Consider the following 16453-nt stretch of genomic DNA (forward strand, 5'->3'; position numbering starts at 1 on the left):
AACTAAGCTAGGAATCAAGATTGAAATGAAGTGGTCTTCACTCTTTTCTTTTTCCTCTTATAAGTCACGACCAAGATGAAGGAAAATGAAGAAAAATGAGCCAAGAAGAAAGATAAGAAGAAAGAAAAATGTCTTGGTCAAGACCTTGGTTGGATTTTTGACAAATGGCTTAATCACAAATATTTCCACCAAAATATCTCTCTTTTCCTTAGTCAATAATGGTGGCTGACTTTAGATTTAATTAAGAGCTAATTAGCTCAACTAAAACAAGGAGATTAAGGTAATAAAGTAGTGCTCAACTGGTGCACTCAATCGGTAGCGAACGGTACCCGTCGGTTCAAACCGATTTTCCTTAAATCCCGCGTACTAGGGTTTTAACTTATGATTCACTAATTTATTATTATCACTCTAATCACACACTTTCTCTTATCCAAAACTCACTCTTAATCACCAAATTAAGTACACACTCCACACCGATTAATCACACTACCAAAAGATGTAAAAACCTTAGTTTACCTTAACGATAAAAGTAAAGGGAAAACCCTTGGTTCTATGATTAATTGTAACAATTGAGGAAGTGAATGAGTAGTAAAGCTATTGTAAAATAATGGATTCCAAATAAAAGAAAATTTTTAAGAAATTATGAGAGATTTTACAAGTGCTCACCATCACACTACCAAAATGCACACAAAAACATACTCCAAAACCCTTGTATGCACAAAAACCCTAACTTATGCCCTTCTTTTAAAAAATTATAACTTGAGTTATAAATATAAAAAATTTATATAACTTGGCTTGTTAAAAACTAGATTTCAAATACTAGAAATCTTTAGAAGACACCTCAAAGAGATTTAGTTCATAAGTTGATCCAAATTGAGCCATAAACTACTATAACATTCCTATGTTTACTTGTGCAGGGCAGAAATTTCAATCAACTTTGCCAATTTCCTAGAATTTATGGGCATTGAATCAAACTCTAAATTTTACACCGTAGGAAGCCTTCTGAGTCTAGTTTCAAACGCAACAAACGGAACTCAAATTCCGACTTTCCTATAAGAAGTTATAGCCAATTTTCCAAAACTACGCAGAGCCTCCAACGAAAATTCTAGATTTTCTAACAACTTGAAATTATGAAACTTTTCTTAACAAAATTCACTCCCTTGACTCAAATTCAACCATTAAAACAACCAAGAATTAAACATAAGTAAGTTCACATAAAGGTTAGAAAGAAAAATAAAATTTCGGGGTCTCATACTCTCTCCCTCTTAAAAGAATTTTGTCATCGAAATTCTAACATTTGCTCACACAAAACTTGATGGTACAGGATTTTTCTCCAACTTTCAAGTGGTTTTTTCTCACTTATAGTACTATTACAAACTTATCTCAAGTGCAATCAAGATACAGATCCTTATTCTAGTACTCTCTACTATTTGGTATTCAAATACAAAAATTCATAATAAAATAATTCACATTTCGAGCCAGCCGGTCCCAAGAGTAAATCACCCCTACTAGAGATTCCTACCTAACGTACATATCTATCCATGATAAGGGATTTTCACTTATAACAGGCATGATTCCTAGCTTACATCCAAAAAGAGCACTTAGTCCTTTACACTTATTCACATAATCGGAACCATATTACCACTTGGCCAAAGCTCACTCCGCGTAGAGATCACGCGAAACCGCTCTGATACCACTTGTAATAGCCCCACCTCCCCCTAGGGCATTCCCCAGGGTTTGGCGGATCGCCTGCCCATCTCTCGCCAGGACTCACTCACTCATAGTTCAAGAAAAATAACGTACATCCATAGAAAATAAATAGTACATCCACTTCAAGTTAATATATACATTGATGCTCAAATCCAGATACAAATGTTCTACACGCCAAGATACTTTCAAGTGTTTACAATTCAAGTACAAAGAACCCTTGTCGGGTGCTAGCGCGAGTACAATTTCAAAATTCAAAACAATTAGACTACGCTAATAAGTACACGCCTCACGCCTCGCTCGTACCTCCTGTAAGAAAAATAAATGGCGTGGAATGAGCTAAAATTCCAGTGAGTTTTCAAATAGCAAGTTGACCATTATTTAAAAGTGCAGGTATCACGTTGCAAAATAATGAGCATTAAAAGTTCATAAAAGTGAGCAATAACACTTCAAGTAGCAAATCTCAAAAATGAGCGAGTGTAAAGTTTTTCTTTTAAAATGAAACAATAACACGATAAGAACTAATCATTCCAAAGTATAAGGATATGGATGGCTTTCAGAAACCAAATTCTTATTGCAACACCAGAGCTTGATCAAGTAATAGTTAACACTCCGTCAACTTTCAAGTAAGTAACCAATCCAGTAGAGCACCACTTAACTCCAATTTCCATCCACCAATCAAATCCGTTACCGGGTCCAAACTCCAAGATAAATACTGGTGGTAATACTCGAGTATACCGATTAGTCGAGGAGATAATACTCCACTTGACAACACTAGATACCCATGGTTCGTTATCTAATTGACCAAACTCTTGCCGGCTCGACTCGATTAACTAGCCAATGGGGTTTGGGTCTCCAAAAAGTCGATGAGATAACACTCCAATCGACTGAATGAAGATAAAAGTACGGGGACGGGAATGAGAGGCACCTACCACTTACATTGAGTTTGGTACATGCTGCTGCTCAGCACTTACAAGTTAAGTACAAGTATATCAAGTCAATTGTAACAATAAACAAGTATATATTATATTAGGGCAAGTGCGATAAAGTACACTCTTGACCGATCCAAAAATTTCATATCATTAAATCACATGGGTCAAGTATTGAAAACAAATGTCCAGTTCAGCCAGGTATTTGGAAGCACTCACCAAAGGTCTAGTGCCTCTCAAAAGTCACGTTCAGGTCCAACTCCTTGGTTGGAGTCCAAATCTGCGATAAAATATCATTTACGAATGTAAAACTCTCTAGAGTTCAAAACATAGGGGTTTCGCTTCAAGAAAATAAAGTAAATGCAACTCGTTTAAGTAGTATGCAAGATACTTATCAAAATCCGAAAAATTCATGCTCCCTCGTTTAGTAATGGTCAAGAAGTGGTTTCGACTTTAGAAATTACACTTGGTATCAAAGACCGGGAAAATCGTATTTTGAAAGGGTTGCTACTTTCACTTTTCAAGGGTACGAGTTCCGGCAAAATTTTAGCTTATATACCCAGACTAAAGAAAATTCGAATACCATAGGCGATCCAAGTCCAACTTGACCTCAAATCATCGCTCAAGTCGCAGGTACATATGCCTAACTCTCGAGTGAAAATTTGGGCAGCACGCCCTTTGTGTTTACCTATTTTCCAGCCATTTATGGTTTCATAATTTTTTTCAAGCCCCAAAACACACACAAGCAATGTTACCCACATAGCCCTTTAATTATGCTCCAAAATCATCCAATTACAACACAAGTCTAATAATACAACCGGAAATCAGTTTTGAAGACAAAAGGCTAACCAGCAGATTTGACATCTTATAGTATTTTGGTCACAACTGGAGCTACGTTTATCAAATTAGTGTACACTTTATACCATTTCGAAATTAAGACGAAGAGTTACAACTTTCATGAAGACCACTCAGTCCAGTTCAGAATTGATCTAGATCAAAAGTACAGATTACAGAACCAGAAGGTCCTTGTCAGTATGGTTGTCAGTACTGAATTCAAATGACAATAACTCAGGCTACACAATTCTGTTGAGGTGTTTTCAGATGCTTTGGAAAGCTGAAACATAGGGCTAAAAGTTTTGTGTTTTGGCCAAAGACTGATTTGATAAGGATCAAGGTGAAAAAATGCAGCCAAAATGATGTAATGTCAAAACTGTTCACAAAAATATACCTATGGCAGTCAAGAGTATTTTTGTCATTTCAAGTGATACAGTACTCAGATTGAGCTAAAATTTTACAGGTAGCTATAGAACATCATTGTATGCAACTTTTATGTTTTAACCTAAGTCCAATTCGGCTTCCATCATACACGAATAGAACTGGTCAGAACAGAGCTTTTGAAATCCTTAAATCTGGAATTTAATGCATTCAAGGTATAAACTTCACATTTCTAGCTTGAACCACTACTTCAACTTTCTATACAAGATTATAGACATCATATTCTCTCTAAACAACAAGGAATACAACTGAACCATCCAAACCTTAACTCAAAATCCACCAAAAATCATCAAAACTACGTAGATAACTAGTATTAGCCAAGAATTTAAGTTGTTATACAAACTTAAGCAAGTTTAAGGGATAGAAATAGGATGGACAGCCATAATGCCTCACTAAGATACTTGCAAGAGATATCCACCACCTTTCCTTATAAACTTTTAGCACACCAAGATTCCCAAGTGCTCAAAGAAAGGATTAATCGGTTTAGATTCTTGATTTTTCACTCAACTAAGCTAGGAATCAAGATTGAAATGAAGTGGTCTTCACTCTTTTCGTTTTCCTCTCATAAGTCACGACCAAGATGAAGGAAAATGAAGAAAAATGAGCCAAGAAGAAAGGAAAACGTCTTGGTCAAGACCTTGGTTGGATTTTTGACAAATGGCTTAATCACAAATATTTCCACCAAAATATCTCTCTTTTCCTTAGTCAATAATGGTGGCTGACTTAAGAGTTAATTAAGAGCTAATTAGCTCAACTAAAACAAGGAGATTAAGGTAACAAAGTAGTGCTCAACTGGTGCACTCAATCAGTAGCGAACGGTACCCGTCGGTTCAAATCGATTTTCCTTAAATCCCGCGTACTAGGGTTTTAACTTATGATTCACTAATTTATTATTATCACTCTAATCACACACTTTCTCTTATCCAAAGCTCACTCTTAATCACCAAATTAAGTACACACCCCACACCGATTAATCACACTACCAAAAGACGTAAAAACCTTAGTTTACGTTAACGATAAAAGTAAAGGGAAAACCCTTGGTTCTATGATTAATTGTAACTATTAAGGAAGTGAATGAGTAGTAAAGTTATTGTAAAATATTGGATTCCAAATAAAAGGGAATTTTTAAGAAATTATGAGAGATTTTACAAGTCCTCAGCATCACACTACCAAAATGCACACAAAAACACACACTAAAACCCTAGTATGCACAAAAACCCTAACTTATGTCCTTCCTTTAGAAAAATTATAACTTGAGTTATAAATATAAAAAATTTATATAACTTGACTTGTTAAAAACTAGACTTCAAATACTAAAAATCTTTAGATGACACCTCAAAGAGATTTAGTTCATAAATTGGTCCACATTAAGCCATAAACAACTACAACATTTCAATGTTTACTTGTGCAGGGCAGAATTTTCAATCAACTTTGCCAATTTTCTAGAATTTATGGGCATTGAATCAAACTCTAAATTTTACACCGTAGGAAGCCTTCTGATTCTAGTTTCAAACGCAACAAATGGAACTAAATTTCGACTTTCCTATAAGAAGTTATAGCCAATTTCCCAAAACTGCGCAGAGCCTCCTGCGAAAATTCTAGATTTTCTAACAACTTGAGATTATGAAACTTTTCTTAACAAAATTCACTTCCTTGACTCAAATTCACCCATTAAAATAACCAAGAATTAAACGTAAATGAGTTCACATAAAGGTTAGAAAGAAAACTAAAATTTCGGGGTCTCACACTCTCTCCCCCTGAAAAGAATTTTGTTCTCGAAATTCTAACCTTTGCTCACACAAAACTTGATGCTACACGATTTTTCTCCAACTTTCAAGTGGTTTTTTCTCACTTATAGTGCTACCACAAACTTACCTCAAGTGTAATCAAGATACAGACCCTTATTCTAGTACTCTCCACTATTTGGTATTCAAATATAAGAATCCATAATAAGATAATTCACATCTCGACCCGGCCGGTCCCAAGAGTAAATTACCCCTACTAGAGATTCCTACCTGACGTACATATTTATCCATGATAAGGGATTTCCACTTACAACAGGCATGATACATAACTTACGTCCAAGAAGAGCACTTAGTCCTTTACACTTATTCACATAATCGGGACCATATTACCACTTGGCCCAAACTCACTCCGCATAGAGATCACGCGAAGCAGCTCTGATACCACTTGTAATGGCCCCACCTCCCCCTAGGGCGTTCCCCAGGGTTTGGCGGATCGCCTGCCCATCTCTCGCCAGGACTCACTCACTCATAGGTCAAGAAAAATAACGTACACCCATAGAAAATAAATAGCACTTCCATTTCAACTTAATATATACATTGATGCTCAAATCCAGATACAAATCTTCTACACGCCAAGATACTTCCAAGTGTTTACAATTCAAGTACAAAGAACCTTTGTCGGGTGCTAGCGCGAGTACAATTTCAAATTTCATAACAATTAGACTACGCTAATATGTACACGCCTCACGCCTCACTCGTACCTCCTGTAAGGAAAATAAATGGAGTGGAATGAGCTAAAATTCCAGTGAGTTTTCAAATAGCAAGTTGACCATTATTTAAAAGTGCAGGTATCACGTAGAAAAATAATGAGCATTAAAAGTTCATAAAAGTGAGCAATAACACTTCAAATAGCAAATCTAAAAAATGAACGAGTGTAAAGTTTTTCTTTTAAAACGAAACAATTACACGATAAGAACTAATCATTCCAAAGTATAAGGATATGGATGGCTTTTCGGAGCCAAATTCTTATTGCAATACCAGAGATTGATCAAGTAATAGTTAACACTCCGTCAACTTTCAAGTAAGTAACCAATCCAGTAGAGCACCACTTTACTCCAATTTCCATCCACCAATCAAATCCGTTACCGGGTCCAAACTCCAAGATAAATACTGGTAGTAATACTCGAGTATACCGATTAGTCGAGGAGATAACACTCCACTCGACAACACTAGATACCCATGGTTCATAATCTAATTGACCAAACCCTTGCTGGTTCGACTCGATTAACTAGCCAATGGGGTTTGGGTCCCCAAAAAGTCGATGAGATAACACTCCAATCTACTGAATGAAGATAAAAGTACGGAGACGAGAATGAGAGGCACCTACCACTCACATTGAGTGTGGTACATGCTGCCACTCAGCACTTACAAGTTATGTACAAGTATATCAAGTCAATTGTAACAATAAACAAGTATATATCACATTAGGGCAAGTGCGATAAAGTACACTCTTATAGTATTTTGGTCACGACTGGAGCTACATTTATCAAATTGGTGTACACTTTATACCATTTCAAAACTAAGATGAAGAGTTACAACTTTCATGAAGACCACTCAGTCCAGTTTAGAATTGATCTAGGTCAAAAGTGCAGATTACAGAACCAGAAGGTCCTTGTCAGTATGGTTGTCAGTACTGAATTCAAATGACAATAACTCAGGCTACACAATTCCGTTTGAGGTGTTTTCAGATGCTTTGGAAAGCTGAAACATCGGGCTAAAAGTTTTGTGTTTTGGCCAAAGTCTGATTTGATACGGATCAAGATGAAAAAATGCAGCCAGAATGATGAAATGTCAAAACTGTCCACAAAATTATACCTATGGCAGTTAAGGGTATTTTTATCATTTCAAGTGATACGGTGCTCAGATTGAGCTGAAATTTTACAGACAGCTATAGAACATCATTGTATATAACTTTATATTTTTACCTAAGTCCAATTCGGCCTCCATCATACACGAATAGAACTGGTCAAAACAGAGTATTTGAAATCCTTAAATCTTGAATTTGATGCATTCAAGATATAAATTTCACATTTCTAACTTGATCCACTACTTCAACTTCCTATACAAGATTATAGACATCATATGCTCTTTAAAAAACAAGGAATACAACCGATCCATCCAAACCCTAACTCAAAATCCACCAAAAATCATCAAAACTACTTAGATAACTAGCATTAGCCAAGAATTTAAGTTGTTATACAAACTTAAGCAAGTTTAAGGGATAGAAATAGGATGGACAGCCATAATACCTCACTAAGATACTTGCAAGAGATATCCACCACCTTTCCTTATAAACTTTTAGCACACCAAGATTTCCAAGTGCTCAAAGAAAGGATTAATCGGTTTAGATTCTTGATTTTTCACTCAACTAAGCTTGGAATCAAGATTGAAATGAAGTGGTCTTCACTCTTTTTTTTTTCCTCTCATAAGTCACGACCAAGATGAAGGAAAATGAAGAAAAATGAGCCAAGAAGAAAGATAAGAAGAAAGGAAAATGTCTTGGTCAAGACTTTGGTTGGATTTTTGACAAATGGCTTAATCACAAATATTTCCACCAAAATATCTCTCTTTTCCTTAGTCAATAATGGTGGCTGACTTAAGAGTTAATTAAGAGCTAATTAGCTCAACTAAAACAAGAAGATTAAGGTAATAAAGTAATGCTCAACTGGTGCACTCAATCGGTAGCGAACGGTACCCGTCGGTTCAAACCGATTTTCCTTAAATCCCGGGTACTAGGATTTTAACTTATGATTCACTAATTTATTATTATCACTCTAATCACACATTTTCTCTTGTCCAAAACTCACTCTTAATCACCAAATTAAGTACACACTCCACACCGATTAATCACACTACCAAAAAACGTAAAAACCCTAGTTTACCTTAACGATAAAAGTAAAGGGAAAACCCTTGGTTCTATGATTAATTGTAACTATTGAGGAAGTGAATGAGTAGTAAAGTTATTGTAAAATAATAGATTCCAAATAAAAGAGAATTTTTAAGAAATTATGAGGGATTTTACAAGTCTGACAGGGTGTCGAGCCTGTGCAATAATAATTACCTATTCAAGAAAAATACAAATTTTGTATATAGTGGTGAGCATGGTCGAATCCACAAGGACTGGGGATAAGTCGTTTCTTCTAGAATTCAGCACATGGGGGATTTTTGGAGAATATTAAATGACTAATTAACTAACTAATGAAATAACTAATAAAAATAAACAAGAATTAATCAATAACCAATACGACTCTAGCCAAAGGTGCAACTTTTCAGACACGGTCCATTCAACTGATCATCGATGCAAAGATAATTCAATTACTCATTACTAGATTGGTTATAGTTGTCATACACGCTACGAATAACCAGTCTTTCCTTAATTTCTCGATAGTTAAGGTACGACCATTAACTATTTCTCTAACCAAGAAATAACCCTAGGTACGACCATAGGATTTAATTACTCGATTGCATTAATAGTTAGAAAAATCCAACCCTAACCAACAAACACGCTACGAGGGTTTCTTTAAATTAGATCATACGTTTCCCTAACATGAAACCAATCACACTAGTCGCCACTGGTATTAATCAATTGAACAATTACGGATTCAATCAATTAATTTGGCATTAGATTATTAAATTAATTTGAATATCAGGCCCTTGACATTCAAATAACATAATAAGTATAAGCAATTAAATCAGGAAACGTACAAATACCAATGAATAAAAGAAATAAATAAAATTAATTCAATCTCACAGATATTTGGAACCGCGCCTTCAAATTGGCCTTCGACTAGATGAGAAACTTAGTTCATTTACATGGAGGAAACCCCATGCGGAATTACAGAAGTTATTATCCAAAAACAAACTATGTTTCCGTCCTCTCTACCCAAGAGACGGAAAAAAAAAAGGAGAAGCTAAATAAATACGAAGGAATTCGACAAAAACCGCAAAAACGAAGTTCTCGTATTCTAAAACAAAACTACTACTTGTCCCGTGGTCCCCACGAATAAGGAACAAGCACTCTGTACGTTTGTTTCTTTTAAAGTCCAATCACCAATGCAGGAAACCTCTAGTCCGTGGGTCCCTCCGAATTGAGAGTAAAAGTACCAAAAGTGAGGCTCTGCTCAATGTTTCCTCTCTTCCTGTTTCCCATTGCCCGTAGGACTTTTTTAGGCTCAAAACACTCCTACTCAGCAAAAGGAGATGCAATCCATCTGCGGTTCCAGGTGGGCCTGGATTTGTAAACCTTTTTGAGGTCTCCCACATGTGGAGCAATTTTCTCCAACAAGTCCCCCTTTTTAGCACTTTTTAATTCCATTTCCTGTAGATAGGTCCAAATATCAAATATAAGTATATATTAACAATTTAAAACAATATTTAGTAAGGACAAAGGGAAAAATTAACAGTAAAATTACTAACAATTATCACCCTATCAAAGTCCTCACAATCACACTATCAAAATGCACACAAAAACACACACCAAAACCCTAGTATGTACAAAAATCCTAACTTATGCCCTTCCTTTAGAAAAATTATAACTTGAGTTATAAATATCAAAAATTTATATAACTTATCTTGTTAAAAACTAGACTTCAAATACTAAGAATCTTTAGAAGACACCTCAAAGAGATTTAGTTCATAAGTTGGTCCAAATTGAGCCATAAACTACTACAACATTCCTATATTTACTTGTGCAGGGCAGAATTTTCAGTCAACTTTGCCAATTTTCTAGAATTTATGGGTATTGAATCAAACTCTAAATTTTACACCGTAGGAAACCCTCTGAGTCTAGTTTCAAACGCAACAAACGGAACTCAATTCCGACTTTCCTTTACAAAGTTATAGCTAATTTCCCAAAACTGCGCAAAACCTCCTGCGAAAATTCTAGATTTTCTAACAACTTGAGATTATGAAACTTTTCTTAACAAAATTCACTCCCTTGACTCAAATTCAACCGTTAAAGCAACTAAGAATCAAACGTAAGTGAGTTCACATAAAGGTTAGAAAGAAAAGTAAAATTTCGGGGTCTCACACTTAATATCTTGTTTTTTCTTTTTTGTTTCTTAATTACTATCATATGTTATCTTGGAGCTCTTTATAATTGATTAATCTGGTTATATATGTCAATGTCAAATTGGTGAAACTGTTAAAAAAAGATTTAAATGCAGAAGAAAATGATATTAAAAGGATGAATATCTTCTACACATAAAATTATTTCATCTTACTAAATTTCTTACTTTAATAATAATGTTGTGAAAAAAATGATGCACCACAATCTAAATGCCATTTTACAAAAGGTTATTCATAACCTTAGTTGTAGCTAAAAGGGCTTTTTTTCTTTTTATTTTTTTTGTTTTGAGCAACGTCTAAAAAGCTACAATCGTAGTTCATTAATAGCACTAACAATGTTCCAAAAACAATCAATTGGCTCATCATGAATAGTTATTTTGTTATTCAAAACAAAAATCAAGCTCTATTAATTCTAAAAAATTTTACCATACATATTTTTCCTTTATTTCACAATTGACTCATCATTAATATTACAATTACCAATTATGATTAGTTGGAAAAATAATAAGACGGATAAATACATAACATGATGAATGGAGTACAAGAATTAGGTCTTATTATTTGAAAGAGCATTTCTTTATCATATGGTGGTTATTCAGTTGCTAAGTTTACGAGGATGTAATTGTGAAAATTAACAAGCGAAAGGCAACTATAATTGAAAGCTGCACTTCCTTAATGTCATGTACTACTTCCTAAGTCTTAGAAAGATTGTTACGTTACATTTCTATAAGGCCACTACTAGAAGCATGAAAATTAGTGATAACATCTAACAGCAACACCTAATATTGTCATAAACAAAGTCATTTAATGACAATAATCCATATTGTCCCAAATTATTAATTTTTTATGACAACTTTATTATTGTCATTAATGAAATAAATTTTTTGTCAATACTTACGTAGGTGACAAGTAAAATTTCTAAAATGTTGTCACAACATAAACTTTTGGCTGTGACAACTAACTTGTTGTCACTCCCTCTTTCATAAAAAATAGTTTCCCTTGCAAAATGTGAAATATATGAGGGGAAAAATAAAAAATAGAGCTCTCTAGTTTCCTTGAAGTTATTCTCTTTTTTCTCTCTTCCTACTTTCTCTATTTCTGCGACTGAACTCAGCAGTAGCCTCAAGTTAGACATGGCTATAGTTTCAGAATCGCAGATTTCGATTCTTCTAAAATGTGGAATTTGAATTGGCCTTTATAGGCATAATTATAGTTATAGTTCTTGAACCTCTAGTTCCGATCTGGTTTTAGTTCCATTTTATTCGGATTCCAATTTTAGTTTCTTTCTATTACGGTTTTAGTTCTTTTAGTTACACTCAAACACTTGTTGTTATAAAATTGACTATATACAAATATGAAAATGAATATAGAAAAAAGTAAGAAATTTATTGTATTATCATGTGCATAGACAAAGAAAAATGATGCAAATTTTATGAAAAAAATCTCATTATTGATTAGATCAGATGGTCTTGTGTTTAAATTAGTTATGAAGTCTAGATTTATTAATGGGACGGGACAATAGATTGCTGGATTAGAATTGGGGCTGTTGGTATCGGGTGCTTACTATTGATATTGGCTCTAAATTGGCCAAATAGATTTAGGTTGCAAGTATTTTTTCAAATAATTTGAATTGGTCCTAAACAATCGGTTTTGGTTTCAATTCAAGTTTTTGGTAAACGTGAACCTAAACCTTTAGTCAAGGTTATGATTTTGATTTTGATTTCTAAAATTCAGTTTTGAATCCAGTTCAACAAAATATCGGTCTGATTTCAATTCAAACCTAAGCCGTGGTCACCTCTATTCCAAGTCTCTGTCTTTCTCGATCTTTCTCAAAATTTTGTCGTCATCATCAGATTTTTACAGAAAATGTATAAGATTAAAGCAAGAAACAATATGTTACTGATCGGTAGATGCAGCAAAAAACAATGCTGAAGAAATTAAACCAATTGTTACTAATTGGCTAAAGCAGGTTGATGATCTAAAGAAAGGCTCAAAAACTATTTTTGAGGGTGTGGATATGTTAAGACTTTCAAGGAGTAAGCCCGCAAGATATTATCACAATAATTCGTCAACCTTGCGCATATCACAACCATTTCTTTCTCCAACAATGTCTTATTCTTGGTTGCTTTTGATTTTACAAACTTTGATTATAAAAACTGATTATAGAGAATAATCAGAATTAGCAAAAGTTACTATTTCGATGATTACATGTTTTAATTTTTTATTATTAAAAAATATATAATCAGAATATAAAAGCAAATCAATCGAAAACAAGTCCTATACTACTCTTTTCTCTTCTCAACACTAAAATTTCACAACATGCACTATTGGCGAAAAAAGGCCAAGGAAATAGCCTAAACTGAAACTCAAATCTATTAAATTTATGTAAGTGAATCTACATTCTTAAGTTCTCAACTTTTCTTTCCTTTTTGCATACTGAAATTTTGTCATTTTCTTGTGAAGTGATTAAGTTCAATATTTCTATCCTAAAAAGGCCAAGCAAACGGCCTAACCACAAAAGCTCTTGAATTTATGGCACTGATGTTCTATTCCTAAGTTCTCAGCTTTTTCATTTTTCTTTTCACACATCAAAACTTTGTCATTTTCTTATCAAGTAAAGTACTAAAGATATTAAGAACTAATTATGATGTTTAAAGCATTGCATACGGATAGAATATGCTATCATCACTGTATAGTTAAGAATGATTCCACGTGTCTAATTGGCAGATGTTAAGTGGCCTTGCATCAAGGGCTACTACAAGAATAATTTATGTGCTAACAAATCAGATATAGAACAAATTTTGATATCAAATGTTGACACTGATAAGACACAATAACCAAAAAATAAAAAATAAAAAGATAAGACACAACAACAAATATTTTATGAAGGTTTTCCATTCTTTAAGAATATATGGAAAAATGTGAAGCTTGTGTATTCTTGTCTGGAAAGTTTAAATTCACAACGCGAGAGTGAGCATGAATAAGATCAAAGTTTTAATGATAAGGTGCATTCTATCTTCTTATTTTTGTGTGTTTATCCCATGTCATTTAGGAGAACAATAAAAAATGGCCACTCTAAAAATGAACTCTGCGATAATAGAACTCGTATTAGGTTGGTATTTATGTTGGTTGTGATGTTCTAATTGGCAAAACCTTGCCCACAGGAGGACCCGCCATGGGGTCAAGTTGTTGTGACCAAAATAACATTATCATCTGACGTAATAATATCAGTTACATTTTCTAGAATAAGTAAGGTAAGTTCTCTTTTATCGGTTGAACGGAGGATTCATTTTATATGGTGGGATGTGGTTGGTGGTGCTATTCTGCTGATCCCAAAATCCAGTTGTGTAAATTAGCACAATTTTGATGTAAATTAATATATTTTAATGTAATTATAAAATTTACACCAATTTAGTTATAATTCACGTTTATATCAAAATTATACCAATTTACACTAAATTCTATCAATTTACACAATTGAATAGAACTTGAACCTTTCCAACTTACACCAACTACACTCGAGTGGGAAGTTTGTAGACGGTGATTTTGTAAGTATTTTCTGTTTTAATTCTATGGGTTCATACTACAAATACTTTTTACGCGATTAGCCAAAACAAATTGTGGACGGGTTAGCAGTCATTTTTTTCTCAAAATTTCTTGCTAATCCAAATTGCCAACTTCTCAGCGTTGTTCTTACCGTTTAGCATAGTATGTGATGGACATTAATGAATAGGATAAATAATCTACTCTAAAAGCTTTGTTCTATTCAATTGGAAATTTCCAATTCTATCGAACAAACTATACATTAAAACTATTTTTGGAAGATCTTGCGTTTCACATGTTAACCTGGCTTTTGCCATTTGGAACTTCAATATTCCTTTCTTGGATGAGATCTAACACATTTGCCTAAAGCATACTTTGCTCCTATTGATTGTTTTGAGGATTTTCTTTTTGAGGTTTTTGATTCTTGACTTGTCTCTATAATATAAGCTGTGTAACTTCATTTCCTCTAGAACAGTGATTGGGAAAAGAGTAAAACTGATGGTTACCAATCCAAGGAGCAAAGAATAAAGTGTGATAACTACTAACCAAAATGGGATTCCCATTTGCAGCTACATAAGAAAAGTATATATCTTCTCTACCCTATATTTGCCTTAGTTTTCATTGTAGTTTCTCAAAATTCTCACCAACAATTTGTTGTCCATCACTCTATCTATAACCATACCAAGACCTCATTAGTACATTTATTATTCTATCTCTCAACAATTCTCTGTGGGATTATCACTCTGGTTTTAAATCAAGCAAACTAAAAAAGGTATGTGTTTATGTTTCCCAATCTCTTTCTATGTGTTTATGTTTCCCAATCTCTTTCTCGGTTGATCTGTAAAGATATGTTTGTATGGACATGCAAAACACCAGATTATAAGCATAGTTTTACTTAATTTGCCATGATAAAAATGCATTGCTTAAGCAGGAGTAGAAGAGCAAGAAAGTACTTTGGTGGTTTCTCACAATTGAATGGCAAGTCTTTTAAGTAAGTAACGACTTTGGTTAAATAAATAAATAAATACAAAAAGTGGAAAAAAAACAAAGAGAAAAAAGTAATAACTTTAGTTATAGAGATAGTAAGTTTACTGCAATAAAATATTATTACAATAAACCTAATCTTACTATTTTATAACCAAGCTCTTTTTTTTTTTAAATAAGTGGGAGATCTTGAATTCAGAACTCCTACTTAAAATTACTTCTACCTTACCATCTAACCCAACTCTACCCTCCCCTAACCAAGTTAATCATTTACTTAACAAAACTCACTAATTACTTTATGAAATTAAGCATCCACTTGCAGTGCAACATTGTTAGAGTATTGGTACAACACATATAAGTGATTCAACTCTTTTTGGATTTTTTAGGGTAAATTTTATATACATTGATAGTGTATGAACTATCCCGGTTAGATGTATGATACATAAGTAAAATTTAGATTTCAAATTTAAATTCAGATGAGTTGTTATGCATTCAATAATGATGGTATATACATTGTTAATGTATAAAAAGTTAATCTTTTTTTTTTATCAGTTGATCATAAAAGTAATGGATTAGGTAGTTAACGTTTCTCGAACCCCAAATTAGGTTGATGAAAGTTATTCAAATGTTCTTTTGATCAATTAACAAATAAAAAATGGATTTGGCTGTTAAAGATTCTGAAACCCCGCATTCTTCGCCATATTTTGTGTGTTACTAATAGCAAATCTATAAGTTTGACAGTTACTGTCGACTTGAACTCTTTGTGAAGAAATTTCCTTCTAAGCTAAGCTAGTCAGGTTTCCCTAATAAGAAACTAAAAAAAAAAGGGGAAAAAAATCAATTAGGGTCACGCAAAAATGAAGAGGAATAAAGTACATTTTCTTTTTGCCCCCTTAAGAATAAGGTAGTTTTCAAAAAGAGAAAAAGAAGATTCATGAGGTTACTTTTTAGTTGTGGCTAGCCACACCTATGGAATTTTTTAATTTTCCAATGATGTAATGTAAGCTTTTGATTTGGAAGCATTTTTTTTAACTTCTATAACAATTTATATCTCGTAGTGAAGCTGTGAAATATAGCAAAATCATGGGTTAATTACAGTTTGCCCTTTTGACCTTGACCCTTTTAACACTTTGCCCCCCTAAA

The sequence above is a fragment of the Coffea eugenioides genome, chromosome 6, assembly GCF_003713205.1.
Source record: "Coffea eugenioides isolate CCC68of chromosome 6, Ceug_1.0, whole genome shotgun sequence".
In the NCBI taxonomy this organism is placed as follows: Eukaryota; Viridiplantae; Streptophyta; class Magnoliopsida; order Gentianales; family Rubiaceae; genus Coffea; species Coffea eugenioides.